Here is a 23,729-nt window from a genome sequence, read left to right on the forward strand (position 1 = left end):
ATGTATGGGAGATTTGCAGCAAAAACCAGGTACTTGGAACAGTGATTATTGTCACTTAAGGAAAACCAGATATCTCAACTTAGTGAATGTAGTGCTTTTCTATGTATTGGAAGATACAAGAGTCTGGGCTCACTGAAATAATTCCTTTGATATGCACCTCATCTATCTGGGGCCAGTATCCTGTGTTTTGAGTCTCCTTAAGGTTATACCCTGAGGGTGACTGAAGCAGCTGACTGCTAGATAGAGACAATATCCTGCCTCCATCCTGTGGTCCCTCAGGGCTCACTAGATCCCTCACTGGGCAGCTGTAGTGTGATGGCTTGATGGTTGCAGCATCATTGTTTACTTATACGGCAGGCAATAGTTTTCATTGACAGGCCAAACAAGGAAGCTTACCAAAAACAATTTCCTGTATATATAGGAAAAGTATCATTATTAGGCTGGCTATTTATTATATCTCCAATATGAAGTGCAGTTTTTAAGTGAGAAATCAAAGGCTAAGAGATAGTTCATACAAGGTATATGTTACTATGGAGAGAGTAAGTAAACAGTTTATTTTGATTTATGGTTTTCCTGGGGGGGGGGGATATAGTGACGTGACTCCTGACTATATGTGGTTTGTCTGCTAGGTGTTTCTCACAAGTCATTTCATTCTTCAGCCCATTTCCTTCCACACCCACCCTGGCCTCTGCATTATTCCATTCTCCACCTTGAGTTGACCATAAAGTGGTGAGATGGAGTGAGGCTGAAGGATAAGGTAAAAAATAAATGTTTTCCAGAATCAAATAGTTGAAAGTTGGTATTTTCACTTATTTATCTCAAAATAACTCCCATCAAAACACTCAGTTAAAATGATCTTGTTGGAAAAACTTTGATATGAATAAATAGCTGTAACATAGAGTCTCTCAAAAATACCATGTTTCCAGGGGAAGGGCTGGGAAAGGTTCATAAAGAATCAGGATTAGATTTTAAAGGTACATTTGTGTTAGACTCTGGAGGGTTGAATGGAAAACTTGTGCATTTGGCCTTGAATTAGTAAAGCATAGGAAACTAGAAAAATTTCCTTTCAATTCAAGAGTGATAGGAATAAGGTGGCATTTTAATTGCCGTATTTAGTAGATTGAAGTCCAAAGTTAGTTTCTTGGGTATGGAAAACCTTACTTCAAAAAGTAAGAATAAATAATACAGCATTTCTGTAGTCACATAAATTTGGGAAATGCTGAGTTAAATGAAGAGAAGCATATATCTAAGCTACAGGGCTTCCAGAGCCTTCCAGAGACAGTTGATATTTCACATTAATATCCTAGACGAGGAGATAGACAGCATTTCTTCGACTTGAAGAATCAGAGATGTGAGAACACACTACAGAATGCAAATGATTTTGAGGGTAAACAGACTGGAAGCAGAGGGAATGGTGAATGGGTTACTCAGATAGTCCAGTGGGGAGATGATCATACCGTACCTTAAACATGGGAGAGTGATAGATTAGGAAAGAAATCTTCAATACTGTGGTCTATAAGAAGTGTTCCAAAAAGTCGGTATAAACTAGACATTGTTTAGATATCAATTATCCTTATCTTGATACAAGTCTACATGTCTACATTCTTATTTTTAATTAACCAATATTTCTGCCAATTGAACATTTCTACTTGTAATTAAAGTGGTATGTACCAAATGTATTATAGCTTGCTCTGCCTACTCTCTGACTATGTGATTTATCTATCTCATGCCTCAATCTCTCAAGTTCTAACATATCAGCTTCATTTTTGAGTTCTCCTTTTTACCACCTGAAAACTCACCAAAAACCTGTCCTTTAGGGAAGGAGAGAGTAAGAAGAATATAGAGAGTAGCATGGAAACATATACATTACCATATGTAAAATAGATAGCTAGTGGGAATTTGTTGTATGATGCAGGGAGCTCAAATTGGTGCTCTGTGACAACCTAGAGGGGTGGGATGGAGTGAGAGGTGAAAGGAAGGTTCAAGAAGAAGGGGACATTTGTCTACCTATGGCTGATTCATGTTGATGTATGGCAGAAACCAACACAATATTGTAAAACAATTATCCTCCAATTAAAAATAAATAAATTAAAAAAAAAACCTGTCCCTTTTACCTTAATTGTTGCTAATCTCTGTCAACTCTTCATCTCTTCTGACTTCCATTCAAATTCTATTTCCAAAATTATTTTCTTAAAGAAAGTCGAATAGCATCACCTCTATTCTGTGCTTGGAAATACTGTCCTTCCCTGTTGCCTAAAGGACAGAGCCAGTTTCTAAGTGGGGGCTTATTTGGTCCAGGCAAAACTCCACTCTTGCCATTCTTTGCTTATTTGGCTGAGGCTGTTCCCTGATACAATACAAGCATTAAATCTCTGTATCCTTGAAACATCTTGTCTCCTGCACTTGAACTGTCCTCTCTCTTCTCTATTTGGCAAAAGCTCACTCATTCTTTAAAGTTGTTTGCATCCTCTTTGAAATCAGTTTTGAAGATATTATATATGTATGTATGTATGTACATATATATGTATACATCTGTCCTGTCACTATTCCTCACATACTTCAATGTCACCATTTATACAGATAAAGAAAAACAATTTAGTCTTACCTTTGTTTCCTCTATTGAAGTCAGGTTTCTCTTCATGAGTGAGCATTTTCCCTAATTTTCTAGTGAATTTGTTGGTCTGGAAATGTCCCAAGACTTTCTAAAGGTTGAAATAAATGATTCCCATTGGTTCCCCCTTTGTCCTCTTATTCGTCAAAATACACACACCATTTAGTTAAATTTAATTCCATTTTTGGCCTATTTTACCTTTCTATAAAACAACTAAAAACTGCTTATTTCATGACTAATATTTACCACATAATTTACTAATTTTCAACTCTGTAGCAGCAAACCAGTTCCAAGGTCACTTTCCAAGTCTTTTCAAAACCCGAGATGGCGATGTGCCAATGGATTGGTACACTGTCCAATCCTAATGAAAGATTAAACATTTCAGCCAGCAATTCCAGTGTCCTCTGACTGCTTTAAAAACATTTGGTTGGATGCCATCTGTTCTTGGTGATTTATTTATGTCTTGTTTGTCAATTTTTTTCTAAAGCATCCTCTAGACTTATTTACTTATTGATCCATTCCTCTGGCCTATGCACTATGAAACTCAATATGAACGTAAAACAACTAACCTGTCCCCAGCACAGTGCTGGGTAATGTGAGAAATATAAAACATTTGAGCAATACAAAACCTTTGAGGTGTGCTCCTATCTCGAGGAGTTTGTCTTTCGCTAGGGTATTAATAAAAAGCAAAAACCACCACCACCACAACAAAATGGAGAACGTGCAACTCAAACAACCCAAGTACTATTAGTTGCAGGTATCAAATACATTAAGCTCCAGATTTTAATGTCTGTCTAGTTCCTTCTAGTGGGCCCTTTTCAGTTCTCTACCAAGCTCTTCCATTGCTCTGGAATTTCTAAAACTTTTCTTAAGAAGCAACCTAGATGTCCATCAGCAGACGAATGGATAAGGAAGCTGTGGTACATATACACAATGGAACATTACTCAGCCATTAAAAAGAATACATTTGAATCAGTTCTATTGAGATGGATGAAACTGGAGCCCATTATACAGAGTGAAGTAAGCCAGAAAGAAAAACACCAATACAGTATACTAATGCACACATATGGAATTTGAAAGATGGTAACGATAACCCTATATGCGAGACAGAATAAGAGACACAGATGCATAGAACAGTCTTATGGACTCTGAGGGAGAAGGTGAGGGTGGGATGTTCTGGGAGAATAGCATTGAAACATGTATATTATCATATGTGAAACAGAACACCATTCCAGGTTCGATGCATGAGACAAATGCTCAGGGCTGGGGCAATGCAATGACCCAGAGGGATGGGATGGGGAGGGAGGTGGGAGGGGGGTTCAGGATGGGGAACACATGTAAATCCATGGCTGATTCATGTCAACGTATGGCAAAAACCACTACAATATTGTAAAGTAATTAGCCCCCAACTAAAATAAATAAATTTATTAAAAAAAAAAAGTCTACTCATATTCTTTTCTGTTAGAATTCTCTTGAGTATTTATCACCCAAAAATGTTCTGAAAGAGATTTCACCATGGCCACTACTGTCAGTGGTATTGAAATTTTTGCCTCTCTGTCAGGCATAGCCAGCACTACTGATACTTCTTGTCTGCTCTACACTCTGGCTTGATGCTGCCACTTTGGTAGAAAAATGGGAAGGGTTTTGCTCTTCCTAAATCTCTGTTCCCTAAGCCCTGATGTGTGGCTGACTGCACATCTAGTTTTTCACTGTTGTGCTAAGTCACTCAGCCTTGTCCAAGTCTTTGTGACTCTATGGACCACAGGTATGCAGCTCCAGGGAGGAGAGGCCATTTTTGTTGTTGTTGTTGTTTAGTCACTCAGTCGTGTCTGACTCTTTGCAATCCCATGGACTGTAGCCTCCCAGGTTCCTTTGTCCATGGGATTCTCCAGGCAAGAATACTGGAATGGGTTCTCATGCCCTCCTGGAGGGGATCTTCCCAACCCAAGGATCGAACCTGCTTTTCTTACATCTCCTGCATTGGCAGGCATGTTCTTTACCACTAGTGGCACACCACTCTTTGTTAAAATAACCCCTTGTCTTCTGCCTCTCACCTATTTTTTTAGAACTTGAGGTGGCTGGATAATTGACTTCATTTTCTATTTTCTCAACTTGGTATCCTCTGCCTCTGATCATCCTCTTTCTTCCTCTTGCAACCCAAAAATAAAATTATTCATTCATATAGATTTATGCAAAGAAATGCTGAGAGCTATCATTGGTCCTACACATCCCATCTTTATTTGCTACCAACCAAATAAATCCATGGTGCATCTTAATTAATCCTCACAGCAACCCTACAGGGTGGGCACTATTATTTGTTTTATAGCAGAGTGTACTAAACTTTAAAGAAAACTAGCTCAAGGGTATACAACTAGTAAGATTCCATTACTCTAAAATGTTGGCAGCCTATTCCATGAGTGGGAAACTGCAGCAGTTTGATTACTTTGATTTGCATTCCTCTTTTACATATATAAAAAAGTAATATCTTGATTACTGGGAGACCAAAAAAAGTGGATTTAAGATATGATAGAACTTTAAGTTAAATTCACATTGACCAATTGGTCCCTCCTCCGAAATCTTTTTTTTTTTTTAATCTCTAATATAACCCTCTAAGTCAAATTTGAAATAATAAACAATAAGACTGCTGCTCAAATAAGGCATTGCCTGTTTCAGAACTTGTCATGTCTCAGTTTCTGATTGGCAAGTGAATCACAGCCAAGTACTTATTAGACTGTTAGGCTCCCTTCCAGCCCAGTCTTCAATTATCTTTGTTATTGTACAGCAAAGTACATTTGCTTGATGAAGTAGGGCTGATTTGCTTATTGTATGTCTCTGCATTCCCATTAATCTCTCCAATTCTGCAATTCGTATTGGTTTTGTAGTTATTAGTGTGAATTCATGAGAGCATGCTTTATTATTAGTGCAATCTCCTAGCAGTACCTAACCCTTTGGAATATGCAGAAAACATGACAAACTCCCAGTCTTGCTCTGAGGTCTTTATAGGCTGAGTATGAATGGCTACATTGCAGCACATAGCATGGGTGCTAACACTTTAACTGATGGGGCTAAAGAGCAAATAAAAATGTATTAATTTTCTTAGTCATTGAAACAGTCATCTCTTCCTTCTTTTCATCCCTGTGTCTTAAATGAGGTTTACAAATGTATATTTATGTGTTTATGGATTCTCAATTCTTCATTTTAGTCCTTTGGCATTTTGGTAGTGTATTTATTCCATGATGACAGTGGACCCAGGCTCAGTTTTACTGTAAGACTTTAATTGAAGAGCCTCTTGAGTCTCTTAGCAAAGTGATCCCTGTTAGGTGACTCACATGGACTCTCCAGTTTATAATTAAATCCTGATTAAAAAAGGTTATGATGTCTCTTTGGAAGATCCTAAACATTAGAAGTTCGTATTCTTTGACTTTGGGGATAACCCATCTTTTCCATTCACTGGACTTTCCTAGGCAGCTTCACACAGTACTTGATTTAGGGGAGATCTGGGTAGGGAGCTTGACCTCTCTTGACTACTACTTAAACAAAAAGGGAAGCAAGGAATTACAAAGATTTTCTATTGAATTTCTCTTCTTCTTAGTAATATATTATTTCCATAGGACAGTAGAACTCTTGCTTCCACAGAACTCATTTACTCTTGAAAATGTAAATTTAACACAGGATACAGGGATTCACACACTGCGTATAAAATTGTAGCATGTGAACAATATTAAAGTGGCAAGGTTACTGGAAATAATTTTTTGGACAGAATTGAAACATTTCTAAAGAATGGATTTTAAGAAGAGGAATAATGGGGGAAATAAAATGCTCTTCAGAGAAAGATGGTAGTAATCAAAGTATTAGTGCTTTTGTACATGGAAGTGCCTTCATGTTTAATCTTTCTGAAAAATATAGCTCCATTCTTTCCAGGTAAATATCCTGAAGTAAGGGAAACATATTTTTGGTTAATATCTCTTGTCCTTTATTGACTGATCATTTATTATCTTGTGTATTTTTGGTGTTGACTATTAAAACCTTTTCAGATGCCAATAGGAATGACCATTTCTCCATTTTTTGATTCAGGATTCTCATAGTCAATATTATGCAGAGATGCCCTGGGAGGTGAAGTATATTAATAATGATGTTTTATGACTGCAATTATTCTCGAGTTGATTATTCATTACTCATAGTGCGAAATCTGAGTGAAATTTAAATTCTCTTCCTATAGTTAAATGTTACTGTCAATTTAGTATTATAAATTTCTGCCAGATATAAAGTAATCATGCTTCATTTCCAATATTGAATTGTCTTTGAGTGAGTGATCATATTTCTTTACCAAGCCTTTTGTATTAATTACTAATATTTTCAGTCTTGTAGAGTACCATAAATCTTACTTGTTAAGTGAAAATCATGGTTAATTCTGAATCATTAAATGAAAACTGACGACTAAATCTTACTCAGCTTATGATAGTATCTTTCTAAATTCCATGTTTGCTCCAGTCTCCATTAAACCAAATGAATTTATACACTTGCTTCACATTTGTGTTTTAGCTTTTATCCTGGCTAATTTTTCCCGAATAGTTCTGTGTTTGTACCTTGAACTCTTTCAAAAGGTTTTAAAGCAGCTTCTTATTGGGTTCACTATGGCTTAGATAGCTCTGATTACTTTTCAAATCTTTATTCTTAGGAAAATCTGAATAACTTGATTTTTATTTACTTCTCAAAACACTTTTAATAGATTTTTATTTTGTTTGTTTTCTATACCAAATCATGTTCACATATTTGGCCAAAAACATTACACAGTGGTTATATAAGACATTCATTGCAAACACAAGGGAACATTTTAGTTGCACGTACCCTTTTTCTTAATTTTTTTTCTATTATAAGTAAATAATGCTCTGATGTATATCCTTATACATATTTTGGTGTATATTTCTGCTTATTTCCCTGAGATAAATATTTAGAAGCTGTATCACAAGGGAAACATTCTTACTTGGACAAATTTGTATCTATGCCAGTTTGATGTGTAATTCCATATATGTGTATGTGTGTATGTGTGTACATGTGCATGAGCATGTATGTTTCCATATATTGATTGAACACTGATGTTTCTTCAATTATGAATTGCCTGTTTATTCATTTCCTTTGCCTACATGTCTATTGGAGTTTTCATATCATTGATTGGTAAGTTCAGTTCAGTTCAGTCGCTCAGTCGTGTCCGACTCTTTGCAACCCCATGAATTGCAGCATGCCAGGCCTCTCTGTCCATTACCAACTCCCAGAGTCTACCCAAACCCATGTCCATAGAGTCGGTGATGCCATCCAACCATCTCATCCTCTGTCGCCCCCTTCTCCTCCTGCCCCCAATCCCACCCAGCATCAGAGTCTTTTCCAATGAGTCAACTCTTCGCATGAGGTGGCCAAAGTATTGGAGTTTCAGCTTCAACTTCAGTGCTTCCAATGAACACTCAGGATTGATCTCCTTTAGGATGGATTGATTGGATCTCCTTGCAGTCCAAGGGACTCTCAAGAGTCTTCTCCAACACCACAGCTCAAAAGCATCAATTCTGCGGTGCTCAGCTTTCTTCATCGTCCAACTCTCACATCCATACATGACCACTGGAAAATCCATAGCCTTGACTAGACGGACTTTTGTTGGCAAAGTAATGTCTCTGCTTTTAGATATGCTATCTAGGTTGGCCATAACCTTCCTTCCGAGGAGTAAGCATCTTTTAATTTCATGGCTGCAATCACCATCTGCAGTGATTTTGGAGCCCCCAAAAATAAAGTCTGACACTGTTTCCACTGTTTCCCCATCTATTTCCCATGAAGTGATGGGACCAGATGCCATGATCTTAGTTTTCTGAATGTTGAGCTTTAAGCCAACTTTTTCACTCTCTTCCATCACTTTCATCAAGAGGCTTTTTAGTTCTTCTTCACTTTCTGCCATAATGGTGGTTTCATCTGCATATCTGAGGTTATTGATATTTCTCCTGGCAATCTTGATTCCAGCTTGTGTTTCTTCCAGCCCAGCGTTTCTCATGATGTACTCTGCATATAAGTTAAATAAGCAGGGTGACAGTATACAGCCTTGATGGACTCCTTTTCCTATTTGGAACCAGTCTGTTGTTCCATGTCCAGTTCTAACTGTTGCTTCCTGACCTGCATACAGGCTTCTCAAGAGACAGATCAGATGATCTGGTATTCCCATCTCTTTAAGAATTTTCCACAGTTTATTGTGATCTACACAGTCAAAGGCTTTGGCATAGTCAATGAAGCAGAAATAGATGTTTTTCTGGAACTCTCTTGCTTTTTCGATGATCCAGCAGATGTTGGCAATTTGATCTCTGCTTCCTCTGCCTTTTCTAAAACAAGCTTGAACATCTGGAAGTTCATGCTTCACGTATTGCTGAAGCCTGGCTTGGAGAATTTTGAGCATTACTTTACTAGTATGTGAGATGAGTGCAATTGTGCAGTAGTTTGAGCATTCTTTGGCATTGCCTTTTTTGGGGATTGGAACGAAAACTGACCTTTTCCAGTCCTGTGGCCACTGCTGAGTTTTCCAAATTTGCTGGCACATCAAGTGCAGCACTTTCACAGCATCATCTTTCAGGATTTGAAATAGCTCAACTGGAATTCCGTCACCTCCACTAGCTTTGTTCGTAGTGATGCTTTCTAAGGCCCACTTGACTTCACATTCCAGGATGTCTGGCTCTAGGTGAGTGATCACACTATCTTGATTATCTGGGTCGTGAAGATCTTTTTTGTACAGTTCTTCTGTGTATTCTTGCCACCTCTTCTCAATATCTTCTGCTTCTGTTAGGTCCATAACATTTCTGTCCTTTATCGAGCCTATCTTTACATGAAATGTTCCTTTGGTATCTCTAATTTTCTTGAAGAGATCTCTAGTCTTTCCCAATCTGTTGTTTTCCTCTATTTCTTTGCATTGATCGCTGAGGAAGGCTTTCTTATCTCTCCTTGCTATTCTTTGGAACTCTGCATTCAGATGGGAATATCTTTCCTTTTCTCCTTTGCTTTTCGCTTCTCTTCTCTTCCCAGCTATCTGTAAGGCCTCCGCAGTCAGCCATTTTGCTTTTTTCATTTCTTTTCCATGGGGATGGTCTTGGTCCCTGTTTCCTGCACAATGTCACGAACCTCTGTCCATAGTTCATCAGGCACTCTGTCTATCAGATCTAGTCCCTTAAATCTATTTGTCACTTCTCCTGTATACTCATAAGGGATTTGATCTAGGTCATACCTGAATAGACTAGTGGTTTTCCCTACTTTCTTCAATTTAAGTCTGAATTTGGCAATAAGCAGTTCATGAACTGAGCCACAGTCTGCTCCCGGTCTTGTTTTTGCTGACTGTATAGAGCTTCTCCATCTTTGGCTGCAAAGAATATAATCAATCTGATTTCGGTGTTGACCATCTGGTGATGTCCATGTGTAGAGTCTTCTCTTGTGTTGTTGGAATAGGGTGTTTGCTATTACCAGTGCGTTCTCTTGGCAAAACTCTATTAGCCTTTGCCCTGCTTCATTCTGTACTCCAAGGCCAAATTTGCCTGTTACGCCAGGTGTTTCTTGACATCCTACTTTTGCATTCCAATCCCCTATAATGAAAAGGACATCTTTTTTGGGTGTTAGTTCTAGAAGGTCTTGTAGGTCTTCATAGAACCATTCAACTTCAGCTTCTTTGGCATTACTGGTTGAGGCATAGACTTGGATTACTGTGATATTGAACGGTTTGCCTTGGAAATGAACAGAGATCATTCTATCATTTTTGAGATTGCATCCAAGTACTGCCTTTCGGACTCTTTTGTTGACCATGATGGCTACTCCATTTCTTCTAAGGGATTCTTGCCCACAGTAGTAGATATAATGGTCATCTGTGTTAAATTCACCCATTCCAGCTGTGTCCAACTCTATACAACCCCACGAACTGTAGCCTGCCATGCTTCTCTGTTCATGGGATTCTCTAGGCAAGAACACTGGAGTGGGTTGCCATTTCCTTTTCCAGTGTTAGACCTGGTGTGGCAGTTCACAGTTCATCCTGGAGTCATGTGTCCTGCTGTTATGTATCAGCAGTTATTAAATTTATCTGTGAGTTCTAAATAGTTTATTTAATTTCCATGTTCTGGTTGCATAACTGATCTATCTAATAATATACTCCTTTTGAAGTCACAAATAAAGTTAGGTCAATAATTATTGTAACTATAAAAATATGAGATAGATCATTCAAATACAAGGCTTTATATCAACATAAACTTTTTTTTAAGAGTCCATTAGGAAAAGGACAGATAAATTAATTGTTGAATTTTTCACTTATATGCAGAGGGTCTGTATGTCTCGTTCTTCAGCATAGTTGCTCTTACAACACGTTTTCTTTGGTTTTCACAGCCTTTGGACATGGGACTGTGGCTGACAAAGCAGAAGTGTGTGAGAAGGGAGACAGTGAGATACAATGACCAGCTGTTCAATATAATGATACCACTGAAATGAATAAATCCATCCTCCTGTGGGAGACAAAAAAATACCTTGCTCTACAACAGTGATGTGTGTAGAGAAGAAATAGTCTGAGTGCTATGAATGTGATGACCAAAAGAGGGGTGAAAGCCACAGATGAATTTTCAGCCAGAGAAGACCCTCGCCCCCTACTAAGTAAATGCTGTATCAGCCTGGCCTCAGCATCCCACAGATGGGGCCTGCATTTCACTTACTGAAAGGGCAGCAATCACACTTCTCCCCCTAACAAAAAGGATAATTGGGAGGCCTGGAGGGGTGAGAGCAAGGAAGATTGTTCCAGTCAATCCTGGAAGTCCAATCAATCTAAACCAAAGGAAGTCACTTTAATCACCTCTATGATCTTCCTCACCTTACTCAGTACACTTCTGGCTTTTCAATTAGTATTTCATTTCTTTGGCAAATGATTCACTATACTTTTGCTGTTTTGTGAACCTATGTCCTTCTCCTCCAGGTGATCTTCCCACATCTCCTGAGTCTCCTGCATTGCAATTAGCATTTCGTTTCTCTCGCAAATAATTCACTATGCTTATGATTTACTTTTATGGTAGTCACTTATTATCAGTCTTGGGTCATGGTAACTCAGCAGAAATTCCAGCTGAGAGATTTCAGCATTCTCCTAATCAGCCTCCTGGCTTAACTTTACAAATTCATTCTTCACCCAGATACCGGTGGGATAGCTCATAAGAGCAAATGTGATTGTGATCTTATTGCCTGTCCTCAAGTCAAAATTCAGCTCAGAATAAAAGTCTCCTAATATTTACTGTGAGGAGAAATTTCACATTCCTCAACACATCCTCAGAAGTCTTTATGCCCAGGGTACCTCTTTCTTAGGGCTTCCCAGGTGGCTCAGTGGTAAAGAATTCACCTGCCAATGCAGGAGCACACGTTCAATCCTTGAGTTGGGAAGATCCACTGGAAAAGGAAATGGCAGCCCACTCTAGTATTATTGCTTGAGAAATCCAATGGACAGAGGAACCTGGCAGGCTACAGTCCATAGGGTCATGAGGAGTTGGACATAACTGAGTGGCTAAGTAACAACAACAACAACAGAATGGATTTAAATGACTTCAGACTGTGTTTTCGTAATGCCTTAAACCTTCCTCGTTTTACATTCAGCAATGATGAATAGCATTTGGCTATTTTCTGTCTCCCTCAGTAGACCACAGGTTCCCTGAGAATATGACCCATCTCTTGTGCCCATCACAGTGCCTGGCACACTGGACAATGAGCATCTCTTTGTGTTAAATGTTTCTGTTAACCTGGTACACTCTCACCACCCAGTGTTGGTAAAGCATTTGGGTTGATCAGTTAAATCTAAATCCACAAGATAAAAATTCCAAAGTTATGTTCTATGAGGTTCCAAATTGCCTTGCCACTGTATATCAAATAATTAGAATAATAAAAAAATCAATTTTTTCTGCAGTTCATTTTCCAATTTATCATCTATATGTCTACATGAGCAGGAGCTGAAAAACTATGCAGTCTGGTAGAAACTGTTGCCATCATGTCACATAATTACTTTTTCATAAGCTAAAAGTGTATCTTTTCCTTAATAAGATGAACGATAATCCTTGTATGGGTACATGCATCTGTTTATCTTTGTTGATGGTGATTTCATATGCATTGTGTTATATATTCCTCAAAATACCACCTTGAGGTAAATACTACAGTTTTTATTATCTCTATTTTATAGATGACACAACAGCACTCAATGTGCTTAATGTTTAGCCTGAGTCACCAGACAGTGAGTGACAGACTAGCTACATCCAGTTCACAAAGTGGAGTCTAGTTTATTTTCAATTCTGAGTTATTTTGAGATTCCTTGAGTTCAAAATGTAAAACAATTCACACTGTAAACCTCGTGTGAGGGCTTCCCTGATAGTTCAGTAGTAAAGAATCTGCCTGCCAATTCAAGAGACACAGGTTCAACACTTGGGTCGGGAAGATCACCTGGAGAAGAGAATGGCAACCCACTCAAGTATTCTTGCCTAGAGAATTCCAGGGACAGAGGAGCCTGGCAGGCTACAGTCCATGGGGTCACAAGAGTAGGACACGACTTAGTGACTAAACAACAAAACCCCATATGAACAAAACCCATATGTGTTTTCTTCACCACTGTGTTGCCCATCACTAGGCTCGACAAAGAGCAGGTACTTAGTAATTATTTGTTAAGATGGTGATGGACAGGGACGCCTGGCGTGCTGCGGTTCATGGGGTCGCAAAGAGTCGGACATGACTAGCGACTGAACTGAACTGAACTGAACTGAATGAATGAACCTATAATGGGAATTCTTTTCATTGCCTTTCAAGGATTTTGTGTTTGCACATGGCAAACAGAGAAGAGATGGAAGCTTCTAAGGCAGCTAATATGAAAAGGGATGCAGGATATTGAAGCGACTAGACAGACTAAGTGATGAATCTTGACTCGGCTATTTATTAGTTCTCTGTTTTGGATCATTATTTGAATTTTAAATCCCATTCCTATCATCAGGGTTTTCCATCATCTGGCCTGAACATAAAGACAGCATTACTTGCTTCATAGGGTTTTTATGGGAGGTAAGTGAAATAATGTATAAAAAGCATGTACCACAGGGTCTAGCATATTTAGTAGATGCTAGATAAATATTAGTAGCTCTCTTCCTGCTGTGAGGGAACCATGTTAATTCACAGCCATTTAGGTCAGCAAGGGAGTCAATCATTGAAGTTTTTTTTTTCCTAAATAGTCATTACATATTTATAATTCCAGACTGCTTGATTTACATGTACCCCTCTTAGCTGTTTCTAAGCAGTTTCAAGCTTTTACATACCCCCAGAGTTTATCTCATTCTGCTATATAGGTTGAAGATAAATTTTGAAATCATACCAATGTAATTCAGCAATCTTTCAGGCTAGTGGATTTAGTTGTGAGTTTTAGCCAGGAAAAATAACAACCATAGTAAAATGTTTTGTAAATCCATAACTGATTGGAGAGAGGATATTAGACGTTAAGCTTTTGATTTTAATATATCTAGGCATTAAGCTACATTTTGTATTTTGCTTGGTATGCTAATCCACATAGAAAGCATTACAGAAATTATTTCACGAAGTCCTCTCTAAATGATTCTTTTAACCTTATGAGTGCTGAAATGTGCAGTCTTGCCATCCATTCTAGCTACTTAAGGATTCAGAAAACAACATTAGTTTTGCTTTTAGACAAAAATTATTCTAGGCATGACTTGTGTCTAGGGAGTTAAGAAAACAGTGATACCATTTTTGGATTCCTTTACGTTGATATATTAAGTTAGTGAAATTAACTTACAGTTCGTTTGTTCCTTTTCTTCAAATACATTAAAAAAAATAAGTTGAAAAAAATATGTTCTTAGCCATTTCTACAGCTGATTATTGCTGCTTGTTAAGTTTGGGCAACTCCTTTTCCAGTGAAAATGTGTGTGGATTTCTGAAGCAATGCACAATCTGCATCAACTGTTTTTGTAAGTTTTTGCATGAGACTGACCTTGTTTTGCATAGTAGCTCTAAATCATTAGCTAAGTCATTTTAACCAATGAGTCTCAATTTTTCCATAGTCAAAAGCAGTCATTACTGTTTATCTAACCAGTTTGTTGTATGGATGAAATAATATATGTAGATCTCTTTATATGGAGCAGAAGCTCTATAAACATTAATCCCTTATCTTTAAGTATTCTTTAACCATTTTCATGCCACTGATGGTTTCATGTCTAGTGATAATACCACTTTGCATATGTATCACTTTCCAATTGTGCCAATCCCTCTCTCATGCAATCCTTTTTCCCTCATAACACACCTGAGAGACCCCTTCTGTTTGGAGGATGAAAAAATTTATTAAATTGTAAACTTCTTAGATGTAAAGGACAATGTCTTCTGCTCTTTTCTTTGTTCTTCAGGCCAAGCTTAGCCCAGTACTTGGCATACATTTGGGGCTGTATAAATATTTGTTGCACAGAACTGATTGATGTGAAGAATAGTAACTTGTCCAAGGTCACACTCAAGGTTTTGATGGCAAGATAAGGACAGGGTTCCTTTGACTTTTGGATTTTTCCGTTAGACAAGTGGTGAGCAACGTTTGAAATTTTTTTTTTTTTCCAACAGCGTCAATTCAGGGAAAATAAAAATGTTTATGTGTCACAAATTCCCAATTAAAATGAAAATAGCCTTATTGAGTCTCAAGGAAAAATATATTCGTTCTACTTAGATTACTTACTTCTGCAGTACAAAAGTGCCAATGAGAAATATTAGCACTCCTTTTTCACCACTAAAATGTTAATATCTGGGCATATTTGAGAAGGAGCCACCCAGAGGCCGCTTTCCAATCTTTTATCCTTTATATTTGCAGAGCACTTTAGAGTTCTCAAAGTGCTTTCGTAGGCATTATCTAATTACATTTTTGAAACAATCCCAGGAAGAGGTATTATTACCAACCACACTCTACAAGGGTGCACTGAAGTTGCGAGGAGGGGGAATGACTTGCCTAAGGTCACAGAGTAAGTGCATAAACAAGGCATTGCCTCCCATACCCTTTATCCTGAGGACTTGCCCCCTTTGCCTTTACTGGATACTAGGAGTTGAGACAAGATAGATTCCCCAACCCAAAACAAAACAAAGCAAAAAACACAAAAATCTGAGTATTTCTCTCTCAGTTCTGCTCATGAGGCCTTTTTATTAATCTAGCTCAGTACAGGAGCCTAAGAATGAGCCAATCCAAAAAAAAAAAAAATACTGTATTGACATGAAGGTTTTCTGCTCTAAAATCTTTGCTTTGTATGGGCAGAAAGGCTACAGTGAGAATTATACTATGAGCTACAAACTGAAGTGTGGGCTTTAAGCTGCTCCACATGACCTAGTTAGATGATTGATGCCACCAGGTCAGAGTTCTGTTCTGGTTTATGGAATGCCAGTGATCTGGTACTATCTTGACTTAAAATATCTAGAAATGATCGGTTTTGTTGTAGTCTGCACATATGATGAGGCTTTAGACATTTCTTTTACTAAATATGCATGTACTGATCTTTCCTTCCCACATTTATACATCTTTTTTTCCCATATACTCCTCATTTGATTTTATTTACTGTCAATTGAAGATTGCAGTAAAGCAAGCTTATTTAACCAGGTTGTCCACCGTGGGCAAATGAATAGAGGTTTCCCCCCCACAATTCCTCTTCAAGGAGTTCTCCAAGCAGTTACATATTTGTATAAAGTGCCAAGCCAGGAAAGTATGAAGCAAGAGTGGGAATGGGGTGGGAGAGGAGGTGGCATGGCTTTCTGATGCTGTTCCTGTCTCTCTTCATTCAGTCTCCCCCTCACTGGTCTCCTTCTCTATTTCTCTTCTATGGTTTCTTATTTGTCACCATCACCTGTACATGAACTAAGAATAAATTTGGAGGTTGTTTTTTTTTTAAGTTATTTTTCTTCTTTTGAGTCTACATCTGCTTCCTTTCTCATTTATATTTCACAGTTCAGTGTTGTAAGTGACATCATTTTCCAAATTCATTTAAAATGACAGAGTTGTCTACAGTTGTGATACTGATAAGATCTTTTGCAGGGAGAAGCAACATTTGCAGAAAGTTTTGTTGACCTCAGACAATTTGCCATTCTTGAAGAAATCCAGAGCTGCTACATATTTGATTTTCTGCTTTCTGACCCAAAAGAAATAATCATTGACTTGTTTTAGACTTGGCTGTGTTTGCCAGCTGATTGATGAAGCCCACATTTAGTGGACTTGCTGAGGTTTTCTGTTTGTTCTTTGAATAATGTTGCTGAAAGTGAAATGAGACCCTCTACAACAAATACTGTCTCAGTGGATGAGTGGATACATTTAATCCATGGTAGGGAAGTCACCTTCAGTTCAGTCGCTCAGTCGTGTCCGACTTTTTGTGACCCCATGAACCGCAGCATGCCAGGCCTCCTTGTCCATCCCAACTCCTGGAGTTTACCCAAACTCATGTCCATTGAGTCGGTGATGCCATACAGCCATCTCATCCCCTGTCATCCCCTTCTCCTCCTGCCTTCAATCTTTCCCAGTATCAGGGTCTTTTCAAATGAGTCAGCTCTTCACATCAGGTGGCCAAAGTATTGGAGTTTCAGCTTCAACATCAGTCCTTCCAATGAACACTCAGGACTGATCTCCTTTAGGATGGACTGGTTGGCTCTCCTTGCAGTCCAAGGGACTCTCAAGAGTCTTCTCCAACACCACAGTTCAAAAGCATCCATTCTTCGGCACTCAGCTTTCTTCACAGTCCAACTCTCACATCCATACATGACCACTTGAAAAACCATAGCCTTGACTAGATGGACCTTTGTTGACAAAGTAATGTCTCTGCTTGGGTATATGCAATTTTTTCTTCTTATATTTTCTTACTTCTGTATTTCTAGTATATTGTTTTACACTTTTTAAATAAAGAAAAAGAACAAGTGCAAAGATAAATCAATGAGTTCACTGAGTTGGAAATCTTCATAATGTGTAATTTGCAATTACTTTGTCACTTTTTTGATGTTTATTAGTTTCCATATTTCCAACACACTAAAAACCATGTAAACAAAATTTTGTTCAATGTGCTTTCTTTTAATGAGAATCAAAATTTCAAAAACCCATGCTTATGGCCAGAATTTTTCCAAAAGTTAATTCATATAAATAATGAGAAAAGCTTGTGCTTTCTTTCCTCCATATGGTAATTCAGTTTATTTTCAAAGATAGCATTCAGTCTAATGTTGTTCACATTTAACAAATATTTAGAAATCACCTAACTGCTCAAGGCACAATACCCTTAACTCTTAAGATACGATCCTTGTAGTTTTATGGTAGTTCCTTAACTGATTTCCTTTCATTTTGTCTCTCTATGTATCTAATCAATCCTCTACATTGACAATTCCTGTATGAAGCCATTTCTGTTTTCTCATCAAAATTATTTCAGCCTCTCTTCCTTCATTTATGGCATAACACTTATTCTTGTTTAATGGCATATGATACCTGCTATCGTTAGACAATGTATCTGTTACAGATAATGCAGGTGATTAATTACTGATGTATGGCACATACAGATGCAATGTGGTTACCCCTACATTCCACACATTTTTAAGATAAGCTATTGAGTATAACAAGCATGTAAAGAACTGCATAAATCACATATGCAGTTTCATAAATCACATTTCTCAATAAATTTTCACGTAGTGAACGTGTTCATATAACACCTTTCCAGAGCGATAAAGAAAAGCTTCCCAGTTCCCAAGTGGGGCCTTTTGCTCCCTGCCAGTCACAAGTGCCCTCACCGAAGGTAACGCTAGCCCACTTCTCTTCACCATAGATGAGTTTTAGTTTTGTGGCTGGATTCTTTCACTCAATGTTATGTGTGTGAGTACTGGCATTGTTAGTAGTTTATTCATTAGTGCTGTTGTTTAATATCACATTTTGTGGATATACTACAATTTATCTATTCATTCTGCTGTTCTTGAAAATTTGCTTTTGCTACTTGTTTGGTTTACTAGCTTGAGCTATTAGAAAGAGTGCTGCTATCTATATTCTAACATATGGCTTTCAGTAACCATTTAATAAGTACATTTTTGTTCATTCATTTATCCTTCCCTTGGGATGTTAAATTGCCAACATGAAATTGAGAGTTGTGTTGTATTTTTTTTTTTTTAAGAGAAATGTGTTTCTGAAAATATTTGAGTTTTGAAGGCAAGTAAAGGGAACTTCTTAAGCTGGTCCACTTTCCAGTTACAAACATTGGGACTTTTATGTCTGTTTCAAGTTCTGTATCCCAGAAGTAAGCATGCTAATTAATAGAGAGTATTAATTTTTAAAATTCAGTTCTCACTTTAAAACAAATAAGCAAACAAAATATTCTATAACATCAAAGAAAAAGAAAAATCACAAAATTTAAAGGTAATATGAATTCTTAAAGAGGGACTTTCATATGGATTCCTAGAAAGTTTTATAAAAACAACTCATATCAATGGCTAGTAAACTGAAGCTGGATCTTAACAATGATCCCAGAAAGATGGAAATAATTTCTGTATAAAAAATAAAATCAGCAATGAAAACGTTTAACGTAGTGTCATAGAATTAGCCTTGAAGAAAATCAAGTAAGCGAAATAGAAAACAGATTGGAGCAATTTTATTCCACTAGGAAATGGATAATAAAAATATACTGTGTAAGTAAGAGAAGTCCCCAGAGAAAAACACAGAACAAAGAAGGATGAGTAAATAAGCAAAGATGTAATAAATAAAATAAAAAACCTAGAACTAGAAGAAATAAATTTTCAATATTGGGAGCTAAGAGAAATTAAAAAAAGACCTAGTATGTTCAAAGTAGAATGTAAGAATATAAGCTACTACTGAAATACATTAACAATTTTAACTTTAATTTTCAATGCTAAACACAATGAAATAACATAACAAACAAATATGGATAGCACAATTTATTTAAATATCCTCTCCTGAATAAAACACTGGGAGATGTAATCTACAATCTTAAATGTAGAATTCCACAAAACGTTAAAAAAATGTAAAAAGAAAAAAGACATTGTTGTCTTGTTTATTTTTACATTTTTTTTAGCATTTTGTTCACTTAGAACAAATTCCTGTTTTATGTAAATTGATTGTCCTTTAGTCTTATATATAAAAACATACTGTATAGGGTATACCTAAATATGTCTCCAGAAATTCAAAAAGACTCATGGAATCACTGATGAACATGAAGAGTTAAATAATTGATTTTTCAAAGTTATAGGTACTATTTTGTACCAATAATGGAATATCCAGTAAATGTAGCTATTGTTTTTGAGAAGAAACAATTAGGTTTAGTTAAACCACATCGTTAAGATAGGAGAAAGACTAATAAAAATAAATTAGAATACAGAACATCAAAATGAAAGGAGAACTAGTACTGAAATCTTAACTTCTATAACTGCTGGATCAGAGTAAGATACAAAAGAAAAACAAATGACAATTAATGGACTCTAACTTCAAGATAAAATACAGATATATGGGAAGAGTCAGAAGGTAAGGGAGAAGCTATAAGCTACAAAAATGTTCAACTCTTCTTTTTTTGAAGGCAGCATGGAAAAAAGAATACCCTAGTATTTCAAAACTTGTAATACATTACAAAATAAGTAATTAGGTAATTAAGAAGAAAACAGTAAAATAAGAGCATAAAATAAGATTATAGAAGATGACATCTAAATAACAATTAGAATAATAAATTTGAATGGTTTGAAACCTCTATAAAAATCTGAAGGATCTTAAATTGAGTTGATGATATATACTGAAAATATAAAATAGATTTTTTTCTGAACTCTACATATAAACACCCATGGGGAGTGCTCCAAGCCCCACGCTGAGGTCCCTAGGTCAGTGCCTTCTCTGAGGTCTGCTATCGTCATAATCTGGGGCCCCAAGCACCAGCCTAGGTTAGGCAGACTCTCATTTGCTTCCCGTTGTCCTTTCTTTCCAGGGCCAGATTGATCTCCATCATGGACATGCCGGCCTAAGTAGGATTATACTTGGCGACTGCTATTTGTAAGGAACCATTAAAGAAAAGTCACTATTTCTTGAAATGGACCATTCAAAGAAGGTAAAGATCACTCACCTATAGCCAGACATCCTGGAATGTGAAGTCAAGTGGGTCTTAGGAAGCATCAGTAGGAACAAAGCTAATGGAGGTAATGGAATTCCAGTTGAGCTATTTCAAATCCTAAAAGATGATGCTGTGAAAGTGCTGCACTTAATATGTTAGCAAATTTGGAAAACTCAGCAGTGGCCACAGGACTGGAAAAGGTCAGTTTTCATTCCAATCCCAAAGAAAGGCAATGCCAAAGAATGTTCAAACAGCTGCACAATTGCACTTATCGCACATGCTAGCAAAGTAATGCTCAGAATTCTCCAAGGCAGGCTTCAACAGTACGTGAATTTAAAATTCCAAATGTTCAAGCTGGATTTAGAAAAGTCAGAGGAACCAGAGATCAAATTGCCAACATCCATTGGATCATCAAAAAAGCAGGAGAGTTCCAGAAAAGCATCTATTTCTGCTTTATTGCCTACGTCAAAGCCTTTGATTGTGTGGATCACAACAAACTGTGGAAAATTCTCCAAGAGATGGGAACACCATACCACCTTACCTGCCTCCTGATAAATCTGTATACAGGTCAAGAAGCAACAGTTAGAACTGAGGACATGGAACAACAGACTGATTCCAAATTGGGAAAGGAGTACATCACGGCTGTATGTTGTCACACTGCTTATTTAACTTATATGCAGAGTAGTACATCATGCAAAATGCCAGGCTGGATGAAGCACAAGCTGGAATCAAGATTGCCGGGAAAAATATCAATAACCTCAGATATGCAGATGACACCACCTTTATGGCAGAAAGTGAAGAACTAAGGAGCCTCTTGATGAAAGTGAAAGAGGAGAGTGAAAAAGTTGGCTTAAAACTGAGTATTCATAAACTAAGATCATGGCACCCTGTCCCATCACTTCATGGCAAACAGATGGGAAAACAATGGAAATAGTGACAGACTTCATTTTTGGGGGCTCCAAAATCACTGCAGATGGTGATTGCAGCCATGAAATTAAAAGATACTTGCTCCTTGGAAGGAAAGCTATGACCAACCTAGACAACACATTAAAAAGCTGAGATATTACTTTGCCAATAGAGGTTCATGTAGTCATGTATGGATGTGAGAGTTGGACTATAAAGAAAGCTGAGCGCTGAAAAATTGATGCTTTTGAACTGTGGTGTTGGAGAAGACTCTCGAAAGTCCCTTGGACTGCAAGGAGATCCAACCTGTCAATCCTAAATGAAATCAGCCCTGATTATTCATTGGATGGACTGAAGCTGGAGCTGAAACTGCAATACTTTGGCCACCTGATGCAAAGAACTGACTCATTGGAAAAGACCCTGATGCTGGGAAAGACTGAAGGTGGAAGGAGAAGGGGACAACAAAGGATGAGATGGTTGGATGGCATCACAAACTCGATGGACATGAGTTTCAGCAAGCTCTAGGAGTTGGTGATGGTCAGGGAAGCCTGGCGTGGTGCAGTCCATGGGGTCGCAAAGAGTTGGAGACAAGTGAGGGACTGAACTGAACTGATTCAAGGAAGGATTTTTGCTGGAACAGGTAAGACAAGATGAAAGCTTTAGCACTGGTAACTTGCAGATGAACAACATAGAATTTTTGCAAGTAATTGAAACCATTAGCCTTCTTCAAAACTTTTTAGCTTTTATCACTAGGCAAGAGCAAAGTTAATGGAGACAGTTTGCATGATATCCTTAAATATGAGACAAAGAAATTTACTGATAAGTACAAATTCTGGCAAAACATGCAGCAGAAACACTCAGAGAGGAGTTTTTCCACAAGCAGCTCCCCAGCTTTCTCCCCAAGCCCAAGCTTCTTTTCATTCTCTTCAGTTTCATATCCACAGCCATCAATTCCCCTTATGCTTTAGAACAGTTTCTGTACAGACTAAATGAAAAATATAATCAAAGGAAATCCTTTGCTATTCCCAATCTAGGCAATGTTAGCCAGCATGAGTACAAAGTGCCTTCAGTGACAAATATTAAGTCATGCCAGTTGCTAAAGAACATGGCACTAACTTTGACTTTTTTAACAATGATAGAGTAATGAAAGACATCAGGGTTATTCATAGGTTTATATCTTCCTTCACACAGGCAGTGTGTGCAGATGTGGAAAAGAGTGAGTGAGTTGTTGAATCTTGTCAGGCAGAAGTGAACAAATTAAGAAAACTAATCACTCAGATGAAATACAAAGAAAAGAACAAGAAAGACGATTGCAGCAGGTGATGCTAAGGAGAGAGATGCTGTCTGAAAGTTTGGAAACCAGGTTTGCTCCTCAGATGCCCAGAATTTGTAGCTGAAGGCAGATGTATACTAGCAGACACAGAGGCTTGTGATCCTCCTCCTTCTTACTTTGATTTTCACCCATTCAGTCAAAAAACCACATCCAACCCTTCTCACAGGGAAAGTGTATTTATGCCTTGATCTCAAGCCATGGGCCCTGCCAATTATGCTTTCACTAATGCCAGACTGAAGTATCCTGGAAGTGGAGCAGGATGAAACTTTGATTAACTCCCATTGGCTCCCACACACACATAAGGGAATATTCACATTCTAGGAATTTGCCACTACTGACATGTACCCATGGGGGCTCCAGGAACACTTAGATCTCCCAGATTCAACTAAAGAAGATGAACTCTTCACTCAGCACTGTTTTTTTTTTTTTTTAATTACTTATTCAGACAGTATTTTAAAACATATCCTGGGGGAGAATTGCTTTCTCAGACCCCTGAACTCTCCCAAGGAGAGTCCTTATGCTCAGAACTTGTTGGAACTTCACGTATGTGGGTCCTCGCCTTTCATCCCAGTATGCAGATGTCAAGGTGCAAACATGAATCAAATTGTCTAATTCTGATGTGATTCAAGGGTATCTGGTTAACTTTAGGCAAAGTAAATTATAAATTGAGAATTAGAGAGGAAGCACAAGAAGTCTATAAATGTTCTATAATTATAAATGAAAAACTTACCTCTTGCACTATGGTGCCTTGAAATTTACTTTTTTTCAAAAGAAAATG

General features: G+C 37.6%; 1 pseudogene; it reads left to right on the forward strand.

Annotated features, from left to right (window-relative positions):
- Positions 1–23,214, forward strand: LOC145505260 (BRISC complex subunit Abraxas 2-like; annotated as a pseudogene).
- Positions 23,215–23,729: the final 515 nt, after the last annotated feature.

The sequence above is a fragment of the Giraffa tippelskirchi genome, chromosome 5 (assembly GCF_054371585.1).
Source record: "Giraffa tippelskirchi isolate mGirTip1 chromosome 5, T2T-mGirTip1v1.2.pri, whole genome shotgun sequence".
In the NCBI taxonomy this organism is placed as follows: domain Eukaryota; kingdom Metazoa; phylum Chordata; class Mammalia; order Artiodactyla; family Giraffidae; genus Giraffa; species Giraffa tippelskirchi.